We start from the raw sequence: 23,867 nt of genomic DNA, 5'->3' as shown, positions 1-23,867 counted from the left end.
ATATCGGCAAAAATCAAGAAGATATATGAAGAGTGAATGCACGTGGTTATATTCCAAAAGGCAGGTTTGTAATAGTGGCAGTGGTTTTCGGGCGATCGCTAGGCGGTAAGTGGTATTTAGAGGAAAGTGCCCAATTCCATTAACCGAGTGACACGTAGCACTCGGGTGGAGAGAGAAAACCACTTTTTTGGTTGGTTAATTCCCTTGCAAATTGCTCACCTGAAATTCAGGCTGTTGGATCCAGTGCGGTTGATCGACGACGAAGGATCAACAGATGGTTTTGGGTTGATCGAGTTAAGTGTTGACCATCGGATCGTGAGCAAATCAACAGTGAAGGATTGCTAAGGAATACTACTTAATATCATATCATAAGTTATAAAGGGATGGCACATTAAATATGCGATTGCGAGATGTATGCGGACCCGCTGCAACATTATAATACGACCTATTGAAATATCACATCCGTTGAATTGCAATGTTCAAAAGAATTGACACCGTCAGACTGCCGATTGCAATATGTATACGGACCCGACTGGACCATTGCAATATGATTTAATATATTATCGCATCTGTCGCATATCGCAAGCCTCTTGTAAAGCCTTGCCACATTGAAAGTGCCGATTGCGATATATATATATATATATATATATGGACTCGATGGAGTTATTAAAAACAGTTTATAATAATATCACGTCCGGGTATCGGGGAATTGGCTATGTTATGTGCAAATTTTCCGATTGCGATAAAGTTGTGGAGTTAATATAATATCGCATCCAGAAGGGGAATCGGCCATCGGCTATGTTTTGGGCACGACTTATAAAAGACCTCCAGAACTTGCGATTGCAATAAAAGGATGATGTGGCATGTGGGACCTCTATATGGCTATAGTCTCTCTTATATGGTTTCCGTGAAAAAATAATGTATATTGTATGAATATTAAAAAGGGCCTCTCTGATATTTTTTTAATGTGCAACACTACTGTAATTCGGCCTCTCTTCCACATTAACGTGTCCTATGTGTATTGATGGATTTGAAGAGACAGAGGAAGCCGAAGAGTGAGCGTAGAGGAAGCTGAAATATCAAGCGAGCGTTGAGGAAGCCGAAGAGCTAGCAGAGAAAGGAAGCCAAAGGTCAGGGGCATCAGGAATATAAAACAGAGAACAACGAAAGTTCAGGGTGTTGGCGAACTGTAAGAAACAAAGGAAGCCAAAGTTCTGGCAGAAGTGGAAAGAACAGGAAGACAAAAGTAAGTCATAGGTCCAGCAGGGTTGGGAGCAGAGAATTACAACCAAACAGATCCAGACAGTTACAGCAGAGGGTTGGAGCCCTTGAGGTTGGTGCCTCAGAACTGAAAGGATTGGTGTCCTGGGAGCTGGTGCTCCTAAATTCAAGGTTGTTGCTTGACAAGACAGAGTTGGTGCTCTGGAGGTTGGAGCCTCACAAAGAGTCCAAGTTGGTATATATTGCACTTGATTTATTGCAAAGATCACATTAATAAAAGCATCTATTCCTTTTATCTGTGTACCAAATATAAATGTTTCATTCCTATTAAAAATAATAATTGAAAAATAACTACTGATTCACCCCCCTCTCAGTATTTCCAACAATATGCGGGACCCAGTGGCAACCTTCCCCTTGGCGCTTCCCCATTCGCTAGGACCCTTTCCATGTCATCCAATCTTGCCACATAGACAAGTTAAACTTGAATTTTAACTTGCTCTATCTTCTGCATACGAGCTCGAATTTGAGTGCCATTCACACCATTGGATTTAGAATGACGAGCTCTTCAATTTGAAGCTGAGTTTGACAAGATTCTGACACATATTTTTAAGCATAACTTTGAGCACCTGATCACTTCGCCCTACTGGAAGCCTTTTGGACCCCAAAAGATTTATATTAAGTTATTGAACAGATGAGGGTAATTTTTCTCACCTTACCCACTTCAATCCATTTGGCCTTTAATGGATGTGCACCTTTGAGACCCACTTGAAGATAATCAGTACTTCCCCTTCTAGTGGTCCTTGTCCTTCTATCAAGTATAGTGTCTTGCTAAAGCATATCAAGGAATTTTGGAGAAAAGTATTCAATAGATGGAATTTTAACATTCTCTCCTTGATCTTCAATCAAAGGAGGTTCATACAATCTCAAATTTTCAACATTAACAATGGAATAGATTTTCATATATGAAGGCAAATCAAGCTTGAAAGCATTATTACCAATCTTTTCCAGAATTTTAAATGGACCATAATGAATTGGTTTTAGTTTTTTACCTTCACCTTGAAGCCTTTCCTTGCTAATGTATAGACAAAATTCATCACCTACTTGAAATTGATGATCCACATGATGCTTATCATGCCTTTCCTTATACTTGCCTTGACTCTTTTCTAGTTGTTCTTGAACTGTTTGGTGAATCAACTGAATTTTCTCAATGAATTTATTTACTCTGCCTATGTCATTATGTCCATCTACAACTACATCTTTCTCAAAGATGAAATCCAAAGGTGATTAGGCAAATTACCAAGACATGCCTCAAAAGGCGTAGTTAGAGTAGAAGAGTGTTTTGCTCGGTTGTAAGCATGTTGAATATAATGCAATTGTTCATCCCACAACTTAGGATGTTTGCTGCAATATCCTCTTAGCAAATGAATAACTGTCCTGTTAACCACTTTAGTTTAACCATCTGTTTGTGGATGAAAGGCTGTACTTTTCTTCAACTTTTTGGCTATCAAGTTCCATAAACTTGACCAAAAAATCCCAACAAATCAAGAATCACGATCACTTACAATAGAAGTAGGCAATCCAAAATGAACCCATACATTTTGAAAGAAAATTTGAGTTGTTTGTTTAGCTGTAATTTTGTTTTTACAAGGCATTAATATGCACATCCTGTTGAACCTATCCACAACCACATACAAATAATTATGACTTTTCCTTGATAAAGGAAGACCTCCTACAAAATCCATAGAAACACTTTCCCATGGTTGTGAAGGCACTAGAAGTGGTGTGTACAATCCTATTTTCCTATTACTAGGCTTACTGACTGCACACAATGAACAACCTCTGATAAAATGTGACACACTTTCAATCATACGAAGCCAATCAAAATACCTCTTAAGATTTGCCATTGTTTTACTTACACCGAAATTTCCAACAATAAGAGAAGTGTGCGCTTCCCTTGTGACATTTACTCTCTCTCCCTATGGAACACAAAGTTTTCCCAAATGATACAACATATTATCATGTACATGTTAGTCTAATTCATCAACTTGGTGGCCTTGAATCAAGTTTAAATATACCTCTTGAAAGTCAGCATCTTGTGTGTATTGTTCAACATAACTGTCAAGCATAACAAAATGATTCTTGTGTAAAATGGCTACATTAATAGCTAGTCTAGAAAGCATATTAGCAACTCTGTTATAAATACCTTTCTCGTACCTGATTACCAAGTGGAATTGTTATAAAAATCCCATCCAACGAAAGTGCCTTGACTGCTACAATTTAGTTTGAGATTGTAGATATTGCAGAGGCTGAATCGATGTGAATATTGGTTTATTTTCCCATCAAGTAATGCTTCCATTTCTTCACACTTTGTACCAATGCATAAAGCTCTTTATCATATGTAGGATAGTTAATAACAACACCATTAAAAATCTCAGAATGAAATGAAATGGGCTTATGATGCTGTAAAATAAATACACCCATGGCGTAGTCACTTATGTTTGTTTGCATTTCAAATGGTTGTTTCAAATCCGACAATGCTAAAACTGAGCCAGAAATGATATTTTGTTTTAAAGCATCAAATGAATTTTGTTGTTTGCCTCCCCACTGGAAGACAACCTTCATGCTGGTCAAAGAAAGTAGTGAAGCTGCTATGGAGGAGAATTTAAGAGTAAACTTCCTCCAGTACTGCGCTTCTCCCAGAAAACTCCTTACTTTTTTCACTGATTTGCGTATCAGCCAATTCACAATGACCAAAACTTTAGAGGGGTCATTCTTCAGCTCACCTCCTCCAACTATGTGGCCCAAATGCACTAAGGAAGTTTTCCCGAATTCACATTTAGACATCTTCATAAATAACTATACTTTTCTCGTGATATCCAAATTTTCCTCACATGCTTGATATGCTCTTCTCGTGATTTACAGAATATCAAAATATCATATAAATAGACAATTACAAACTCATCAAGAAATGATCTTAAAACATCATTCATAACTCTCATGAATGTAGCTGGAGCGTTGCAAAGACCGAAAGACATAACCAACCACTCAAACAATACCTGTTTGGTTTTAAAAACAGTCTTCCAAATATCCTCAGCTATTATTACTTGATGATATCCACTTCTCAAGTCTAATTTAGTGAAATATTTTGCAGTTTTCAACTAACCTAGAAAATCATCTATTCTGGGCAGTGGGTATCGATTCTTTATTGTAATCTTATTCAAAGCTCAATAATCTACACACATGCGCTAGGTTCCATATTTTTTTGGTACCAATACAATTGGTGAACCACATTGCAAAGTCAAGGGACGAATTACACCTTTATCTAACAATTCTTGGACTTGTTTCTTAATTTCTAAACTTTCCAAAATCGAAATTTGATACATATCGATGTTTGGGAGTGGAGAGTCCTGTTGTAACTGAATTCCTCGTTTTAGTGGCAATCCTTTTGTTTCTTGAAACATGTCTCCATATTGATTGACTACATCAACCAATTCAACTTTCAGCTTCATGTCACAGTCTGCAAAGGATTCCTGCTCTGAGTCATTCTTCTGCTTGATCATAAGGAGCATGAGACTCTTGCTAGAATTGATTAGTCGCTTCATTTCCCCTGCGCTTGCTAAAGACATACTAAGATTTCGGCGATGGGCTCTCACAATATACTCCATGCCATCTTTGAACAAATGATATTTTTTCTCAAATATATGGAAAACGTCTTTCCTGACATACAAATACTAGCTTCCTAAGACAATCCCAGAAATATCCAATGGCACAACATCTAATTTGACTTCATCAATGAAATTGGCAGTGATTTCAAAACTAAAAAAACATTTCCGTGTGACTTAAAAAGTGTCATCCTTGGTTATCCAACCTAACGAATACGATTTATGATGAGGCATAGTTTCCATATTCAACTTCTTGACCAAGTTTGTAGAAATTAAATTTACCTAAGATCCACTATCAAACAACATATCAATCTTAGTGTGCTTGGAAATAACTCCGATATGGAACAATTCAATTCTGTTTTCCTCATTCGAAGCATTATTGGAGTTATTTTCTGCACTAGTGCTTGCCACGACTTCCTCTTTGCTTGCTTTTTCCATGACTTTTCCCTTAGTGACAGTGGCTACAATCTTGGTTTCTTCTCCTGAGTCAGAACCCAAGTCTTGTTGTGCGACATCATTTGTCCTCTGTTTCCCTTTATTGTTATATTTCTTCGGTCTTAATTCTAGATGATGCTTCTAGCAATGCGCTTAATCATGGCCCTCTTTCGAACAATTCTTTCACACGGGTTTCTCCCCTTCTTTCTTAACATAATCGTTTTTCTTCTACTTTCCTTTAAATTTCTTCCCTTTTTCACCACTCTGAAATGGCTTCATCTTGTACATTTTTCCTTCTTGCTTCTAGGTGTGTAGCTTGAACACAGACCTCATCAAGAATTGTGGGACTAAACATAAGAATGGTATGTCGAAGATAGCTATTCAATCCTCCTATGTATTAATTCAACAAAGTATCTTGTGACTGTAAGTCTACTCCTAGAATAAGAGCTCTTTTCCTAAACTATTGAGTATACTCTTGCACATTTTGACCTTTTAACTGTCTAAAATTTTTCCAATTCATGATATTTTTTGCATATGAGCTAAAGGGTAGAACTGTCTTTTTATAGCTACAATGAAATTATTCCAAGAAATAAAGAACTTACCATGTTTTTTGATATCATCTTGTGTCCTTTATTCCCAGAATAGAAGTGTTGCACCCTCCATTCTAAATGAAGCCAACTAAATTTTGATATCATCCTCTAGAAGGTTCTGAATTCTACAATACACCTCTGACTGACGAAACCAGTTATCCATCTTCTCTGCATTCACTTCACCATTGTACACAGGCAACTTGAATTTAACATCAAGCTTTAGAAAAGGTGATTTACTAGTTCCTTTAGAAGAATGATGATGAGTATGAGTAGCAGTGGTATTAGTGGAATAGGGTGAATATGCTTTCGAGGAAGAAGAAGAAGAAGATGCTGGAGGTTTTCCTCCATTCCCATTACCTCCTTTTCATTTATCTTATTTTCCATTACCTCCTCCTGAAGATCCTTCTCCATTAGGAGGCTTGGAACTTTCTCCTTGTAACCTCCTATTCCTCTCTTTATAGAGGACCTTAATAATCTCTGTCATATCGCAGAAAGTCTTTCTAAAGGTCTTCTCATCTTCTGTCATGATAGGTTCTCCTTCATGAGACACAATCTCTGGAGACTCAACTGTAACTTCTGCAACTTGAGGATGTACTGGTGTATAAGACTTTGGAAACCTTTCTCTTCTTCCCCTTGAGCCAACTATAGGGCTTTCAACCATCTTTCCTTCTCCTCTTTTGAGTTTTAACCTTGTAAGCATGACATAAACTTGTAAACAACTAAATCCTTCTTTCACAAAGCAAATCTACTAAGCAAAAACCAGTGCTCTGATACCAACTTAATCTGAAATGGAGTAGATTAGTAATTTTGTGCTAATTATCCATTCAGAATAAAACCCAAGATGTTTGTCGTTTGCATATCAAGTGCTTAAGGATTCAATACTTTTGCTTAATTGAGTAATTCCCATGAGAGTTTCTTATGTAAATGTTATAAATAACTTAACATAAAAATATATGCTAAACAACAACAAAATAACAACAAAGAACATAAAAATACAACACACAACAAGCACATGATAAAGGAGTTCACCCCTCCTGGGATACATCTCCTTGGTCCAGCTTCCAATGGCTTGGGCCTCTCTATTATGCTCAAATTACAACAAAAGTGTGTTTACAATGCTCAAATGCTTCTGAAACCTATCTCATTGAGTTCAGAATACTCAAAAATGGCTATCTAGCCTCTTTTTGCATCCAATTTGAATAAGAACTGAAGAAGTTATGAATTCTCCCAGTTCTTCCACTATTTGTTCCACAAAATGCTCTAAAACCAACCAAAAACCCCATTTCCACTCCAAAATCCGCTAATAGAGCGAGAAATTCACCGTTCAGCAAGCTATATTCTATCAGCCTTATCACAATCGCAATTGGAAAGTGTTTTGGGCTCTTAACACAAAAAATTTTGCGATGTAGTTGCGGACCCGACAAAATAATTAACTGCAACATATAAAATTCTCGTGTCCGAAACCTCCCGCTCATCTCAATCGGCGAAGTTTAACATGGCAGCACACTACGATAATATCAGTGGTATTGCGGCCCTGCCATGGTATTAAACTGTGTCATATAAAATTCCTGCGTCCGGGGTGCTCATTGCAATCGGAAATCAGCTACGGGGACATAACCAGTGTGATATGACGGATCCACCGAGACACTAAACAACAACACATAAAATCTCGCGTCCGACAGTCTATCGCAATCGGCACTTTATTAATGGTAACAAATAATAACAACAGGGTTTCGGTGCGATTTGTGGGGGGTGATTCTTAACCTATGCCTCTTTTTTTTTTCTTGATATGCGATATGTGGGACCCAGTGGCAACTTGCCATTTGGCGCTTCCCCATTCGCTGGGACCCTTGCCATGTGATCCAATCCTACCACATAAACAAGTCAAACTTGAACTTTGACCTACTCTATCTTCTGGATACGAGCTCAAATTTGAGCATCGTTTGCACTATTGGATTCAGAATGACGAGATCTTCAATCGGAAGTTGAGTTTGATAATATTCTGACACTTTTATTTTTGAGCATAATTCTGAGCACCTGATCATTTTGCATCCCCTTTGCACCAAGTTTTGCGTCAAGGTTTGTGCCTAGTTTTGCATCTATTTTCGCATCCACTTTCACATCTTGTTCTAAATCCACATTTGCATCTTCTATTGCATCCATTATTGTGTCCACTGTTACATCCACTTTTGTTGTGCCACAATTTGCGCCTACCTTTGCAGACACTTTTGCTTCTAATTTTGCATCCACATTTGCATCCCCATTTGCATCTAAGTTTGCATTTACTTTTGCATCTATTTTTGCATCCTTTTTTGTATCCAATTTTGCATAAGGTTTTGCATCTTATTTTGCATCAACTTCTATATCCAAATTTGCACCCACTGTTGCACCCATGTTTACATCTACTTTTTCATCCCTTTTTGCATATTCTTTTGCATCAAAATTTGCTTCTTTTTTTGCATCTATCATTGCATCCACTTTTAAATCCACTTTTGTTGTGCCACAATTTGCACCATTTTTTGCATCTACGGTTGTACCCATGTTTGCTTCTACTTTTGCATCCACATTTCCATCTTCTTTTACGTCAAAATTTGCATCAAATATTGCATCTCTTTTTGCATCCACTTTTGTGTCAGGTTTATGCATCAAGTTTTGGGTCTTTTTTTGTATCTATTTTTGCATCTACTTCTATTGCATCCAATTTTGTGTCCACAGTTGCACCCATGTTTGCATCCACTTTTTCTTCCTTTTTTGCATCTTGTTTTGCATCCAAGTTTGCATCTTTTTTTGTCTACTATTTCATCCACTTTTGCATCCAATTTTGTTGTGCCACAATTTGTGCCATGTTTTGCACCTACCATTGCACCCACATTTGGTTCTACTTTTGCATCCACATTTGCATCCTATTTTGTGTCCAAGTTTGCATCGAATATTGTGTATGTTTTTTCATCCCTTTTTGCATCCACTTTTACGTCAAGTTTTGCATCAAGCTTTGCATCTCATTTTACATCTACTTTTGCACCTACTTCTATTGCATCCACTTTTGCATCTAATTTTGTGTCCATTGTTGCACCCATGTTTGCATCCATGTTTATATCCTTTCTTGCATCTTATTTTGCATCCAAGTCTACCTCCTTTTTGCATCCAAGTTTATGTCCTTTCTGCATCCATTGTTGCATCCACTTTTCTTTCACCACAATTTGTGCCATGTTTTGTACCTACTATTGCACCCATGTTTGCTTCCACTTTTGCATCTGCGTTTGCATCATATTTTGTGTCCAAGTTTGTATTGGATACTGCATAATTTTTTGCATCCACTTTTGTGTCAAGTTTTGTGTCTTGTTTTGCATCTACTTCTATTGATTCCACTTTTTCAACCAATTTTACATCCATTGTTGCACCTATTTTTGTGTCTTCTTTTGAATCCATTTTCCAACACTCGTCAAAATTTTTGCATTGATGGTATTTCTTATGACATTGACAATTATGAACAACTGATGACAATGGCAATAATAATTATGATGACGATAATGAAGATGATGATGATGACATGAATGGAAATTATGATGATAATGGCAATGATAATAAAGACGACGGTGGTTACAATGAAAATGATGATGATGATGATGATAAAAACGACAATGATTATGACGATGATTAGCTAATGACCTTATAAGATCTTCCCAATTTTAAATGTTTTCATTGTCATAATCATAATCATTATCTTTGGCATCATCATCCAAGTCATCATCACCTGATCATGAAAAGGAGTCATCGATGATCATGATGTCCATTATGGCGATGACAACAATGATGATAGAAATTACATTAATGATGATGATGGGGATGATGAAAATGATAATGAAGATGATAATGGTGGCGATGACGACCATCATCATATATCAAAAATAGAGTTGTTATTTCTCATGCATATATCATATGTCTCATAAAAAACCTTTTCTAACACTCATCACATTTTTTTGGGTTGATGATATTTCTTACGACACTGATAATTATGAACAATTCACGACAATGTTGATAATCATGATGATGATGATGACATGAATCGTGATTATGATGATAATGATAATGATGAAAATAGTGATCACAATGATGGCGGTGATGATGATAATGAAGATGATGAAAATAATTATGATGATGCCATGACCTTACAATCTTATGGATTCATGAAATTACTAATTTGAAGACCATCTTTTGCATGCATATTACACACAATTTTCATGTACCTCAATTTACACATAAAAAATATATATTTTGAAATATAGTAGACAATAATCACTCTCCAGTTAGGGAATACATGGCTTATTTCTTGTCTTTTCCTACTCTCCTGCACATTTCATGGTCCTCAACATCTCTTTCTGACAAGTTTTACTTTTGCTTCATGCTACAGGCTATACATCTTCTCTTGTTTAAAGATAGGTGATTCTCCATGTGACTTTTTGATGTTTAACAAAAACACCTTAGTTTATTTACGCTAGGAATATATGGTTTGATAACTTATATTATATGACTCCTTTTGATCTCATATAGTTGTTGGACATATATCATATGATATAACACTTGTAATTATAGCACCCTTCCCACATTCTATACATGATTAAGATGGCACATCGCCCTTTTACCTTGCGTCGTGGTTTTCATGGAACAAATGCACACACAAATTAGGGGTTGAATTTATACTATGATGTGTTGCTATGTTTTGATTTTAGTTCTTAATATATTGTTGACACTTGATCCTCCGGGATTGGGAAAATATGGTGTAAATATGTAAATACAAAATAAGAAAACGAAGAGACCTTGGAATGTGAATCCTAAGGGTCTCTCTCTTATGTGTATATATTAATGTTATTCTTAATATAAAATTTAAATATTATGGAGTTACCATATACCTGACTTGACATGGTATTACATCGCAGGTCTGTAAATCCCAAATTTGGCATCCTTTTTCCTTTTTAACTCCTCTTCCATTATTCTAACTTGTCCCTTTGTCATTCCTTTCCTTGGTAGAACCATTTGTGCTATGGAAAATTGAAATTCATCCGCATCGACCTTAACGAATCTTCCTTTTTCTACCTGGATATAATGTTTATGTAGTAAATTTATGCACTATACACATTGGATGAGGCCTTCCATCAGTTGATACACATTGCACATGCTATAACAAGGTTGCAAACAACATTTCATCACTCGGGTCTAGCTTGAAATCATGTGGTGGTACTGTAACTAAACCTACGTTTACTTGTGTTTACACATCCCTGCATTTATCTGCAATTATTGGTTGGTGTTGGAGTTGGTGTTGAGCATTGGCATTGGAATTGTTGTTGAGTGTTGGCATTGTGAAGTTTGTATTTATATCTGTGTTGAATACTCATTGGTGTATTGAGTTGATTTATTTTATATGAGAGTTGGTTTACATCAAAGAGGCTATTTGAGATCGAGAGCATGCATAATTTTTTTTTGGGTTATTTTGATTAAAGAGAATTGGAGCTAAGATGTATGATGAGTCTCTACTGTTTGTAGAGATATATTAGATTTTTTATCAAAGACTATTGTTGCAAGTATTTTGACTATTCAGGGCCCAACCCAGAATTTTGTAGAGACATCTCCATTATTGGAGTAGTTCTCACTGGCAAAGAGAACTACCATGAATGGTCTAGAAAGATAAAGCATACCCTCATTTTCAACGAGTTATGGAAAGGAGCATGTGAAGGATGAGATTACCATCTGCTTGCAAAGCCCACAACAAACAAATAGCTTGCCATATGGGGGAACAAGAACAACAAGACCTATGCCTTGATTGCTGAATTAGTAAATGAAGAGGTGAGTCAACACATTGCACCAATTACATCCAATTATTTTAATGCTTTAAATAAGTTGAAATACTTATATGAATCACACTCAGAGCTTGAGGTAGTCCAACTAATGATCAAACTCTTCAATCTATAATTGAAAGATGATGATCCCCTTTCCCTAACCTCTAAAATTAGAGCTATTATGCATGATGTAGAAGCCACCAAAGTTAAAATGGATGTTCCTCTCACAACTTTTTTCAAAGCACTATATCGTGACTATATCCCACATATTCTCTTAAATCATTACAAGCTAGTGGCCAACTTAAAGAGATTACTTTTGACACTCATCAATTGTCACCTTTAGGTCTAGTGCCATATAACCAAGAATTCATGGGAAGGTCACCCATGCCAAGACTCCTCCAAATCTCATAGACTTAACCATGATCTTTTCTCAATAGTCAAGCTCACTTAGCTTGCTACCCCACCCACAAATTATTAACAATCATCATGCCTTATAAACTATTCACTTAAAGCTTCTTTCTCTTTATATAAACAAATAGTTTCAACATTCCAACATTATGAAATACCATTATTATAAGATTAATTGCATATTTGAATCCATTAATATATAACATATATCCAATGTGCCTCCTTCAATAATAATGAGCTTCTTATGAGGTTAAATAATCCATTTAGCATTTTTTTTGGTATCAAGTGATGCTCACATAAGTGAAAAATAAAATTGAAACGCACCAAAAAATCACATAACATCCATTTTCACTTTTCGAACATATGAAATAGAGGAATGATGTCAAAGAATGAGGCTTTTAGAGGATGTGCAATGACACTCAAGTACTTCCATGGTGGTTCCATTCCATCGGATCTTCCCCTGCCCTCAGCCCCTAGCACCAGGTGAGTTCATTCTTCATTTCTTTTCGAGGGTTTTTTTTATGCTTTGCATTTTGTCTCCTTTAAGGGTATGTGAAATGATGATTTATAGTGAAATTTGTGGGCTTAGAAATGGTTTGAAACTCTCATTGAATGACATGTGTAAATATTAGGGAAAAATGACCTGATAAGGGAACCTATATACAAGTCATTGGGAGAAGAAAAATTGTCTTTACATTCTATTGTTATGGTCATTGCTATTTTTTTCTTAGGGTTTGATCTGAAGTGTGTATATCTCCTTTGTTTGTAGAGTTTTAAAGGGTGCAGATAGGAGCATACACAAGAAGCAAAACAATGGAACAAGTTGGGGTGGTTCTATTAACCAGGTTTATGTTGTAGTTGATCATCATGGTAAGCAGGGTTCTGCAACCAATCTACAACAAGGTTTTGAAGACAAGTTATTCTCCTCCTCAACTACCTCAATATTCTCCTCCTTTCCAACATGATCTTGGATTAGCTGCTAATTAGGATCGTGGTTCAAACCTAGCCTCCCATCATCAAACACCATTTGGTCACCAGTTTATTGCCCCATTACAACAAATAGTGAAATTGGTGTCAAGTTCAGGATGGGTTGTGGTAGCTCAAAAATATGCAGTTATTAGATTCGATGGGCATGCATTTTAATATGATACAAAAAATCAAAATTCCTAGGCTACTCCTCGAGAAACAGACTCATCAAGAAATGAATTGGCTAGAAATTATAATGTATCAGATCCACCTTTGTTTGCACAGATAGTTCCGTTAAGATTCACTCAGGCCAGTCATTTGAAAAAGTTTCATCTTGTAGATGGAGGTTTAGATGACCTTCAGGTGTTGAGAATAATTTTGAGGAATTTAGAGACTATCATCAACATTTAGATTCATTGCACTAAACTAGAAAACTTGGATTGGATTCTGGAAATTTTACATATGGGCTTAGTGAGTGCAATAACATTGGATGACGAGATAAAACCTCGACTAGTTTTCCCAAGGAGGGTGAGGTCAATGACACTTGAGATGAAGGAAAAGTAAGAAAACAAACTAGAAATACTTCTCAAAGCAAAGAACCCTGTTGGAGAGGTAAATCCCCTCTATGGACAGAGGCAATCCCCACTAGCCCAGAATGGGTCTAGCAACAATCAAACAATGCTAACACGCAGGTTGCTAATTACAAATAAAAGGTAAATGATGAAAGCCTACTTGGATTCCAACGCTAGTGTTGTAGAAGAGTCGACACTCCCATTCCTTTGCTCCGGTCGGTCACGATCCCCATGATCTCCGTGAATGGACACCTGCACATGCAAAGAACAAACATAAATACAAGCATAAAATCCAATAGATGCAATTATATATCGGTCAGAAAAGATATAACTCAAACATCATTACAATGAACAACAAGAGTGGAACCATAATGATAGTCATCTATTATTGATAATCAACAAAGAAGAATACAACCATAGTTCTGACGTCAAATCCTCCTTTGGCTGGGTGATCAGCTACATATGTCTTGCAAAGCTTGTTGGGATTGGGAACAAGCCTCTCTCTCTTTGATTATGAATGCAAAGAAGACTCTTACAACAATCTCTCAGACTTCCGACAGTATAATTCTCCCTATGCTTGAACTAGCTTGTCAAATGCAACAGAACAAGCTTTTATAGATGGAGGAGGAGGAGGAGATACAATGAATCAAGACATCCATGGGATTGGCATTATCCTCGAAAAGCTATTATGGATAGAGGAAAGGGAGATACGATGAATCTCGACATCCATGAGATTGGCATTATCCTTAAAAAGCTTCATGAGTCGAAAGGAAAAAACCTTTGGGCGTGTGTTTGTTAAAAAGCTTTCCCAAACTCGGTTGGTGCGGGTACAACTCTGAGACAGAGCGCCAACTGGCGCACCCTCTTTGGAGGATTTCCCCCATTGGCGCGGGTAATACACTGTGGATCCGCGCTAATGGAAAAAGGGGACTTTTTAAGGATATTCTGCAGGAGATGTCTTCAAGGCATATGAAGTCCATACTTAGGGGAACATAATGCAAGTGTTTTCAAGTTATGTCACTTCTCACAGGTCCCAGAATGAGTCCTCCAAAGTGCGGGAGAGGGGTAACAGGGATGGTGACAAATGGTGACAAATTACTGTGTAACAAACCCCCAATGTGTTCAAGAATTTTTAAAAATCCTAAGGTAGTCGTAACACATTATATGTATTCCTTCGATCTATGGTACGATAAGAAAACTAAACTCAGAGCTAAAGAACCCCAAGAAGAGTTATCTTTCCCCTAATAAACATCCTTGGGCCCTAGGCTGGCCCAAACTAGAGGACCCAAATAGCGCACGGCTAGAGCAGGCGTTAGGGCCTTCAAATTGCCAGATGACCCCCTATTGAATTTTTAACATTGCTTGCTAAAGACCAGGTAGGCCTAAAAATCTTGGTATGGTGACCTTCTAAGCTGAATTCCAAATGCGAATGGATAAAATCCTTGGGACTAGCCCAAATTTGTTGAAAAACCCCTTCCTCTGGTTCATAATCCACCAACTCCTCCTCCTCCATGTGGGTCCAATAGTAAGTAACTGACATCTCATATGAAAAGCATATTTGACAAGTAGTTGTGTGTCTTCAAAGGGTTTATCATGGTAGTCATCTCTGCACTTAAAAAATATATATCATGTGGATAAAAAACTCATGGTTACCATTTAATCTTATTTTGTGTTTTGACAAGGATATCAAAGCCTGACATTATCCAGAGCCCATTCACTCTTTGTCAAAACTACGCCTTGCTCTAGTTTGAAACTCAACAACCCTTTCTCTACCTATAATTTTTTTGTGGGCCTATAGGGTTTCTCCAGCGTTGAATTCCTCTTCCATGGTAGAGATGTTGTAATGTCCTCTTTAACAATTTTGACTACAAAAAAAAAACATAAATTAATAATTAAACCAATCTAAATCCATCTTAACTCTAGATCTACCAAGTTCCGAGAGGGATGAATCAAATCTCTTAAGGTGTAAACCTCTTTTAGAGTGAAAATAGATTTGATCCCTTTGGGCAATTGGTAGATCCAAAGTTAAGATGGATCAAGACCGATTATATAAAATGAAAAGAATAAAAAAATGACATGGTTTCCACCTTTCTTTTGAAAAATATTATAAATATGTTTTCACTTTTCTTTTGAAAAACATTAAAATATTTATAATATTTGAATAACTTAAAAATATATATATTTTTATATTTGAATAATGTTTTTAACATTCTGATACAAGTTTTTGACCCTTCTGATTAAAATGTGTTGACTTGTTGAATATCATTTTCCCACTCCATTTAAATTTTGAGGGTATTGTCCATGGAGGATTGGCGGGCAAATCAAACACGATTAACATTTCGTTACCAACACAGTAGGGTAGAGCTACATGAGGGGAGACATTACACCCTTTCATCAATTTACGGTATGGATTTTATTGCTAGTTCCAGAACAAAGTTCTTACGTTCCTTGGAATCAGAATCTTATTACAAATTAAAAAATGTCAGGAATATACTCTACATGTTTCTTCATCTATCTGTTGTGCTTAAACCAAAATCCAATTTTGATTTTCAACCCAATAACTATTTATCTGTAGAGGGTTCTATTCACAATACCAACATCTATGCCTCTCTCTTGCAACCTCCACCAACAAAAAATCATTGTTACAGGATAAACGACTTCAACGTACCTTCTCATCATTGGACTGTACCAAAACATCTTCCTAGCAACTAAACTCACCGCATTCTATGCCATTTGTGGGAATATTTTGGATGTGCGCCAAGTGTTTGACAAAATATCTAAAAGAAGTGGATTCTTATGGAACATGATGATCAGAGGTTATGCCTACAACGGTTTTTTTTGAAGAATCCCTTACGCTCTACCATCAGATGCAAATGACAAGGATACAACCAGATAAATTCACCTTTCCTTTTGACCTCAAGGCATTTGCTACTCTATCAACTTTGCAAGAGGGCAAGTAAATTCATCATCAAATACTCAGATTTAGACTTGAATATGAGGTTGCGATAGGGAATTCTCTCGTAACGAAGTATGCCAAGTGTGGGAGTGTAGACATTGCATGCCAATTGTTCGAAATAATACATTGGAGAGTTTGAATCGAGAAAAAATGATGAAGCAATTATTTAGTTTTAAGAAGAAGAATGTTGTCCCAATTCCTCCATCCATGGAAGAGGCCTATAAGAAGGTAAGCATGTAAACCATTATTTCCTTTACAATGTAGCTTTCTCTGATGATCATACATAGTAGTCGTGCTAAAATCCATTGTGTAATTTACTTTTTTGGATTTGTTGTTTTTAACTTTTTCTTCAATTTGTTAACTTTGTAATATCTAGAAACCTTTATTTACCATTTATTGTCATGATTTTTGATGACATCATTTTTCCTATCACTCCAATTTGCTTGGAAGTGAGACATATGTACTTATTACGTGACCTTATTGTGCACTTCGATTTCCAAATCGATGAGTTTTGGTAAATCTTTTAATCTTTATTACCTAATGCATGAAGATATGGATGGAACAGAAGTGAAATAGCTTCCTTGGTCACAACAAAATGTTTGTAGTTGTTTATTGTAAGTTTCTGAAGAGATAGCAAATATAAATCTTGATTCTTTAAATGCAACTTTGTGCAAGAATGAAGAAATGTGAAAAATGGAGTTTGTTTCCCATCATTATGCTTTCAAATGTATGTTACAATTCCTACTACTCAAAATTTACAAGGATTTATGATTTCTTGGATATTATCATCATTCATTTTTTGTTATTCCCAAAAATGAATAAATCTAACTAATATGACTCCGAATTTAAAAATATTCAGTTCTTTGATAACATAGTGATCTTGTTGGTTTCTTCAACAGGCTCATTGACATGTTTTTAAAGCCTCTATCTTTGGTATTGAACTCATGCTGGTTAATTCACATTGCAATCACATTGCTTTGTTTGGATGACTCATGGTTAACTCTAAATGTTGCTTATGGGTAATCATGTAGTGTATTTGATTTAGTGGGTGTAGTGATTCTACTGGTTTCATCATCTGGCAGAGCAATACCACTAGTTGAGGTAACGTGTCAATATTATTCAACTTTTGTTTTTGCAGCCTTCTAGCTTTTGCAACTTTGCTATATTTTACATCCTGAAATGTTCGACTATAAAATATGTAAAGAGTAAAATGTTTTTCTACCCATATTTTTAGTAAATACCCATAAATTATATAATTGAAAACATCTAGGAAAATCAGGACACTTGATTTTTTATTTTTCCCACAGATACCCTGAATCTGCTAATTTCAACAAATTTGAGTAATTATTCCTTTCTCTCAAATTCTGAAAATTCCTTATTTTGGTAAAAATATTATTGGGAAAATTTATTAACATATACTAACTCATTGGATAACCAACCCCAAGCCACATGCACGCCTCTCATTAGTTTTTATGGTTGGAGCCATTGTGGTGAAGCTAAGAAAGTTGCACCAAATAACTACAAAAGAGGATGATGTGCCCAAACGAAGGATTGAGTCCATGCCTATCAGACAATGATCGAACCAGAATATGAAAAGTAACAGTGATAAACTCCCCAAATTCAATAGCCATGTGCAAAATATGGGCCATGTATGCCAAATCCTATGAATAATAAAGTCTCTTGCATGTAAAATAGTTGCAATGAATGTCACTAATATAGGATTCTATTGTTGGATCCATTAAAGGCTTGTCTAAACAAAGTAGATGCACGTGAAAATTTTCTCATTCCCATTCCATTCTAGCTGTTGTAAAATTACATGCATCCCATTCTCCATGCTTTCTTGCATCTCAGAGTACTGATTATTGGTGGCTCGATTAGGGAAATGTATGTCTTTGTTGCAAATTTCAGCATTCATCAACCTTTCCTCACACTCCCTTGCCTTGCCGACAATAGTTCCATCAACATCTCCAGTAGTTATTTTCCCTCCATTTGCTTTGGATGTACTTACTTCTTTTTACTTAGAAGAATTTAGTTTTTTACTCAGTTGTTGTCCGAATAGGGAAGTCCGACCCTTAGTAATGTTGGGTTTTGTAGGTGTTGCACCCTATATACCATCTCCTAAACCTATGTAACTATGTTATTTGGTCCTATAAACATTGCTTTGATTGTCTAGCAATCAATATTCTGAGCATTCTCACCATTGTTTCCAGATCCCATGTGTATGACTGAAGTTGCAAATCTTGAACCCATTTTTCTTAAGGGCATACCAGTTGACTCTAAAGAGGAAACAATGTCCACTAATCCATCCGTTTAAAACCCCTTATCATGAAAGTTACCCTTTCTATCCATCAAACAAAAAGCTACAGGCATTCTAATCAGTCTCATGCTAACTCTAATATGAATGATTCACCACCAAAGGTTTCCACAAAGGCAAGAACTACATATTTAGGTTTAATATTTTCTTTGGTGCAATGGAACTAGAGTCTCAACATGGGGAGAGTTAAATGGATTTCAAACCTTGTTGGAAATTGTTTTGCCACTACTTGCTTCTACTAGGACCAACTAGAGAAAAAGCAGAGTCAAATGTATTCAATAAGTCATTTGATAGCCAATGGAATCAATTAAAAATGGCACCAAATAGGCATTGAATATGTCCATCGCCAGTGAGTAAATGAATCTTAGTCTACACTGGGGATGTTGCAATTTGTGAGTTTTTGGTTTAGCTAATGCTCGTCTAATACTAAAAAATAAGAAATTTTTGGAAAACATGAAACTCTAAGTGCTTGTAAGCTAAAGGGTTTGTATTACTATTAAGTACATGAATTTGGGTACCTGAAATTGAATAATATCATTAAACACACAAAAAGGTGGACTCAAGATACTACATGCCATCGCCATTGATTTCTAAAAAGGATGGTTGCAGACCTTGTTAGAACCAAAGAAATGTGCTATGCATGTGACCAACCATGGTAATTTATTTTTGTTACTTGAAGATGTTAAATATTATTTGACTTTCTGTTGTTCAATCTCTAGATGAAATCTTATCATAGGGATAACATATGTGATATATTCTCCACAAGGATGTAATTATCCCATGGTCTACCCTAATCATTATAAGGCCTTAACAAACGCTAGTGGATAAGAATTTTCAGCGGGTATGCACATAAAACTCTAAGTGACAAGCTTGTAGATACTTGGGGAATCTAATCATTGTCCTAGCTTCAAGATTTCTTTGAATATACCTTATACATATTGCCAGATTATTTTCATTTTCAAATGCAAGTATAAAATAAAGCATTCATCATTACCATGCTCAAGATTCATGGACCTTTCTGATCTGAAACTATCAACCTACTTGGGCTAAGAGAGTCCTTTTCCATAAATAGTGTGCAGCTTAACAATGTTGATCTCGTGTTTCCTCTAGATTCTAGCAGCATTTAAGACACTAAACTGACCCCTACTCAATATATTTCTAAGCTAGGACTACTTCATCTGAAACACTTGTATATTGCAAATGTTATTACCGTATTTCTTGTCAAAGTAGTAGTTATGGAGTATAGGCATTCTGTATCTGCCTATCAAATTATCCTGAGGAAGTGGTTGCATCATAAATGGTTGGTTATCTGTCTATTTTGAAACAAGAGCATCAAGTTACATTGACTCTTCTAATATTAGAAATTCTTCACTCTTTTGTTGTGGGTGACGTATTCCAAGTCATCCAAGGTTTTTGTGTACTCTCCTTCCAGTGCATATAGAACATCAAGCATGTCATATGCATCTTAAGGTATGACTGCAACTGAAGTTACCTTGTACTATTTTTTAATGGTAAAGCATGGTTCATTGGTATTTTTTGTAGTGTACAATTATAATGTGCACTATTCATAATGTTTGTACACTATTATCTCTGTGCTTGCCAAGGATGGATTCTCATAGTGACAATTCTTTTAGGCATTTCAAACCAAAAGGGTTGGAGAAGGCCATTTTGTTAAGGAGGGTGGATAGTATTATTCAGGGGTGAACAATATTTTTGAGGGCTTGCAAATAGATTCTTTCTCTTATTTTTTGGTCAGTTGTGGGGATTGGTGAAGGCTAACCATCTTGTTTTTCATTGATGCTTTATGTTTTTGTTGTTATTTATTTTCAAACAGTTCCTGATATTTGTATACTTTTTGTTTTTGTGGATTTGTTGTTTCTAAGTTTTTCTTGAATTTGTTAACTTTGTAATATCTATAAATCTTTCTTTACAATTTTTTGTCATTATTTTTGGTGACATCATTTTTCCTATCACTCCAACTTGTTTGGAAGTGAGACATATTTACTTATTATGTGACCTTATTGTGTACTTCAATTTCCAAATCGATGAGTTTTGGTAAATATTTCAATATTTATTACCTAATGCATGAAGATATGGATGGAACGGATGTGAATTAAATTGCTTGGTCACAAAAAAATGTTTGTAGTTCTTTGTTGCAAGTTTATGAAGAGACAACAAATATAAAATCTTGATTCTTTAAATGCAAATTTGTGCACGAATGAAGAAATGTGAAATGAGTAAATTAGAAAAAATTGGAGTTTGTTTCCCATCATTATGCTTTCAAATGTACGTTACAATGTCTACTACTCAAAATTGACAAGAATTTATGATTTCTTGGACATTATCATCATTCATTTTTTGTTATGCCAAAAAAATGAATAAATTTGACTAATATGACTCCAAATTTAAAAAATATGTAGGTCTTCGATAACATAGTGATCTTGTTGGTTCCTTCAACAGGCTCATTGACACGTTTTTAACACCTCTATCTATGGTATTGAACTCCTGCTGGCTAATTCACATTGCAATAACATTGCTTTGTTTGGATGACTCATGGTTAACTCTAAATGTTGCTTATGGGTAATCATGTAGCGTATTTGATTTAGTGGTCGTAGTGATTCTACAGGTTTCATGATCTGGCAAAGCAGTACCACTAGTTGAGGTAACGTGTCAATATTCTTCAACTTTTGTTTTTGCAACCTTCTAGCTTTTGCAACTTTTCTATATTTTACATCCTGAAATGTTCGACTATAAAATATGTATTGAGTAAAATTTTCTACTACCCATATTTCTAGTAAATACCCAAAAATCATAGAATTGAAAACATCTAGGAAAATCAGGACACTTGATTTTCCTTTTTCCCACAATTACCTTGAATATGTTAATTTCAACCAATTTAAGTAACTATTCCTTTCTCCCAAATTCTGAAAATGCCTTAGTTTGGTAAAAATATTATTGGGTAGATTTATTAACATACACTAACTCATTGGATAACCAGCCCCAAGCCACATGTACGCAACTCGTTAGTTTTTATGGTTGGATCCATTGTGGTGAAGCTAAGAAAGTTGCACCAAATAAGCACAAATAGGATGATGTTCCCAAACGAAGAAATGATTCCATGCCTATGAGACAACAGTCCAACCAAAACATGAAAAGTATCAAGAATAACCTCCCCAAATGCAATAGCCATGTGCAAAATATGGGCCATGTATGCCAAATCCTATGAACAATAAAGTCTCTTGTCTGTAAAATAGTTGCAATGAATGTCGTTAATACAGGATTATACTGTTGGAAAATGACATGCATCCCATTCTCCATGCTTTCATGCATCTCAAAGTACTGAGTATTGGTGGATCGATTAGGGAAATGTATGTATTTGTTGTAGATTTTAGCATTCATCATACCCCCTTGCCTCACCGACATTAGTTCCATCAACATCTCCAGTAGTTATTTTCCCTCCATTTTATTTGGATGTACTTACTTATTTTTACTTAGAAGAATTTAGTTTTGCATTCAGTTGTTGTCCAGATAGGGAAGTCGTGCCCTTAGCAATGTTCAATTTTGTAGGTGTTGCAACCTATTTACCATCTCCTAAACCTATGGACCTCTGTGATTTGGTCCTATAAACATTGCTCTGATTGTCTAGCAATCAATATTATGAGCATTCTCACCGTTGTTTCCACATCCCTTGTGTATGATTGAAGTTGCAAATCTTGAACCCATTTTTCTTAAGGGAATACCAGTTGACTCTAAAGAGGAATAATTGTCCACTAATCCATTCTTTTCAAACCCCTTATCATGAAAGTTACCCTTTCTATCCATGAAACCAAAAGCTACAGGCCTTCGAATCAATCTCGTGCTAACTTTAATATGAATGATTCACCACCATAGGTTTCCACAAAGGCAAGAACTACATATTTAGGTTTAATATTTTCTTTGGTACAATGGAACTAGAGTGTCAACATGGGGAGATTTAAATGGATTTCAAACTTTGTTGCAAAATTGTTTTGCCACTACCTGCTTCTGCCAGGACTAGTTAGAGAAAAAGCAAAGTCAAATGTATTCAATAAGTCGTTCGATGGCCAAAGGAACCACTTAAAAATGGCACCAACTAGGCATCGAATATGTCCGTCACCATTGAGTACATGAATCTTAGTCTACACTGGAGATGTTGTAGTTTATGAGTTTTTGGTTTAGCTAATGCTGGTCTACTACTCAAAGATAAGAAATTTTTGGAAAACATGAAACTTTGAGTGCTTGTAAGCTAAAGGGTTTGTCATTACTATTGAGTACATGAATTTGGGTACCTGAAATTAAATAATATCATTAAACACATAAAAAGGTGGACTAAAGATACTACATGCCATTACCATGGATTTCTAAAAAGGATGGTTGTAGACCTTGTTAGAACTAAAGAAATATGCTATGCATGTGACCAGCCATGGTAATTTATTTTTGTTACTTGAAGATGTTAAATATTGTTTGAGTTTTTGTTGTTCAATCTCTAGCTGAAATCTTATCAAAGGGATAGCATAATCTGATATATTCTCCACAAGGATGTAATTATCCCACGGGCTACCCTAATCATTATAAGGCCTTAACAAATGCTAGTGGGTAAAAAATTTCAGCGAGTATGCACGTAAAACTCTAAGTGACAAGCCTGTAGATACTTGGGGAATCCAATCATTGTCCTAGATTCAAGGTTTCTTTGGATATATCTTATCCATATTTCCAGTTTCTTTTCATTTTCATCATTACCATGCTCAAGATTCATGGAACTTTCTGATCTAAAACTATCAGCCTACTTGGGCTAAGAGAGTCCTTTTCCATAAATAGTGTGCAACTTAATAATGTTGATCTCGTGTTTCCTCTAGATTCTAGCAGCATTTAAGACACTAAACTGACCCCT

This window comes from Pinus tabuliformis, chromosome 2_2 (genome assembly GCF_031772625.1).
Source record: "Pinus tabuliformis cultivar Carrire ecotype Pingquan chromosome 2_2, CPIR1, whole genome shotgun sequence".
In the NCBI taxonomy this organism is placed as follows: domain Eukaryota; kingdom Viridiplantae; phylum Streptophyta; class Pinopsida; order Pinales; family Pinaceae; genus Pinus; species Pinus tabuliformis.
The sequence above is the reverse complement of the archived record's forward strand: the minus strand, read 5'-3'. Positions refer to the sequence as shown.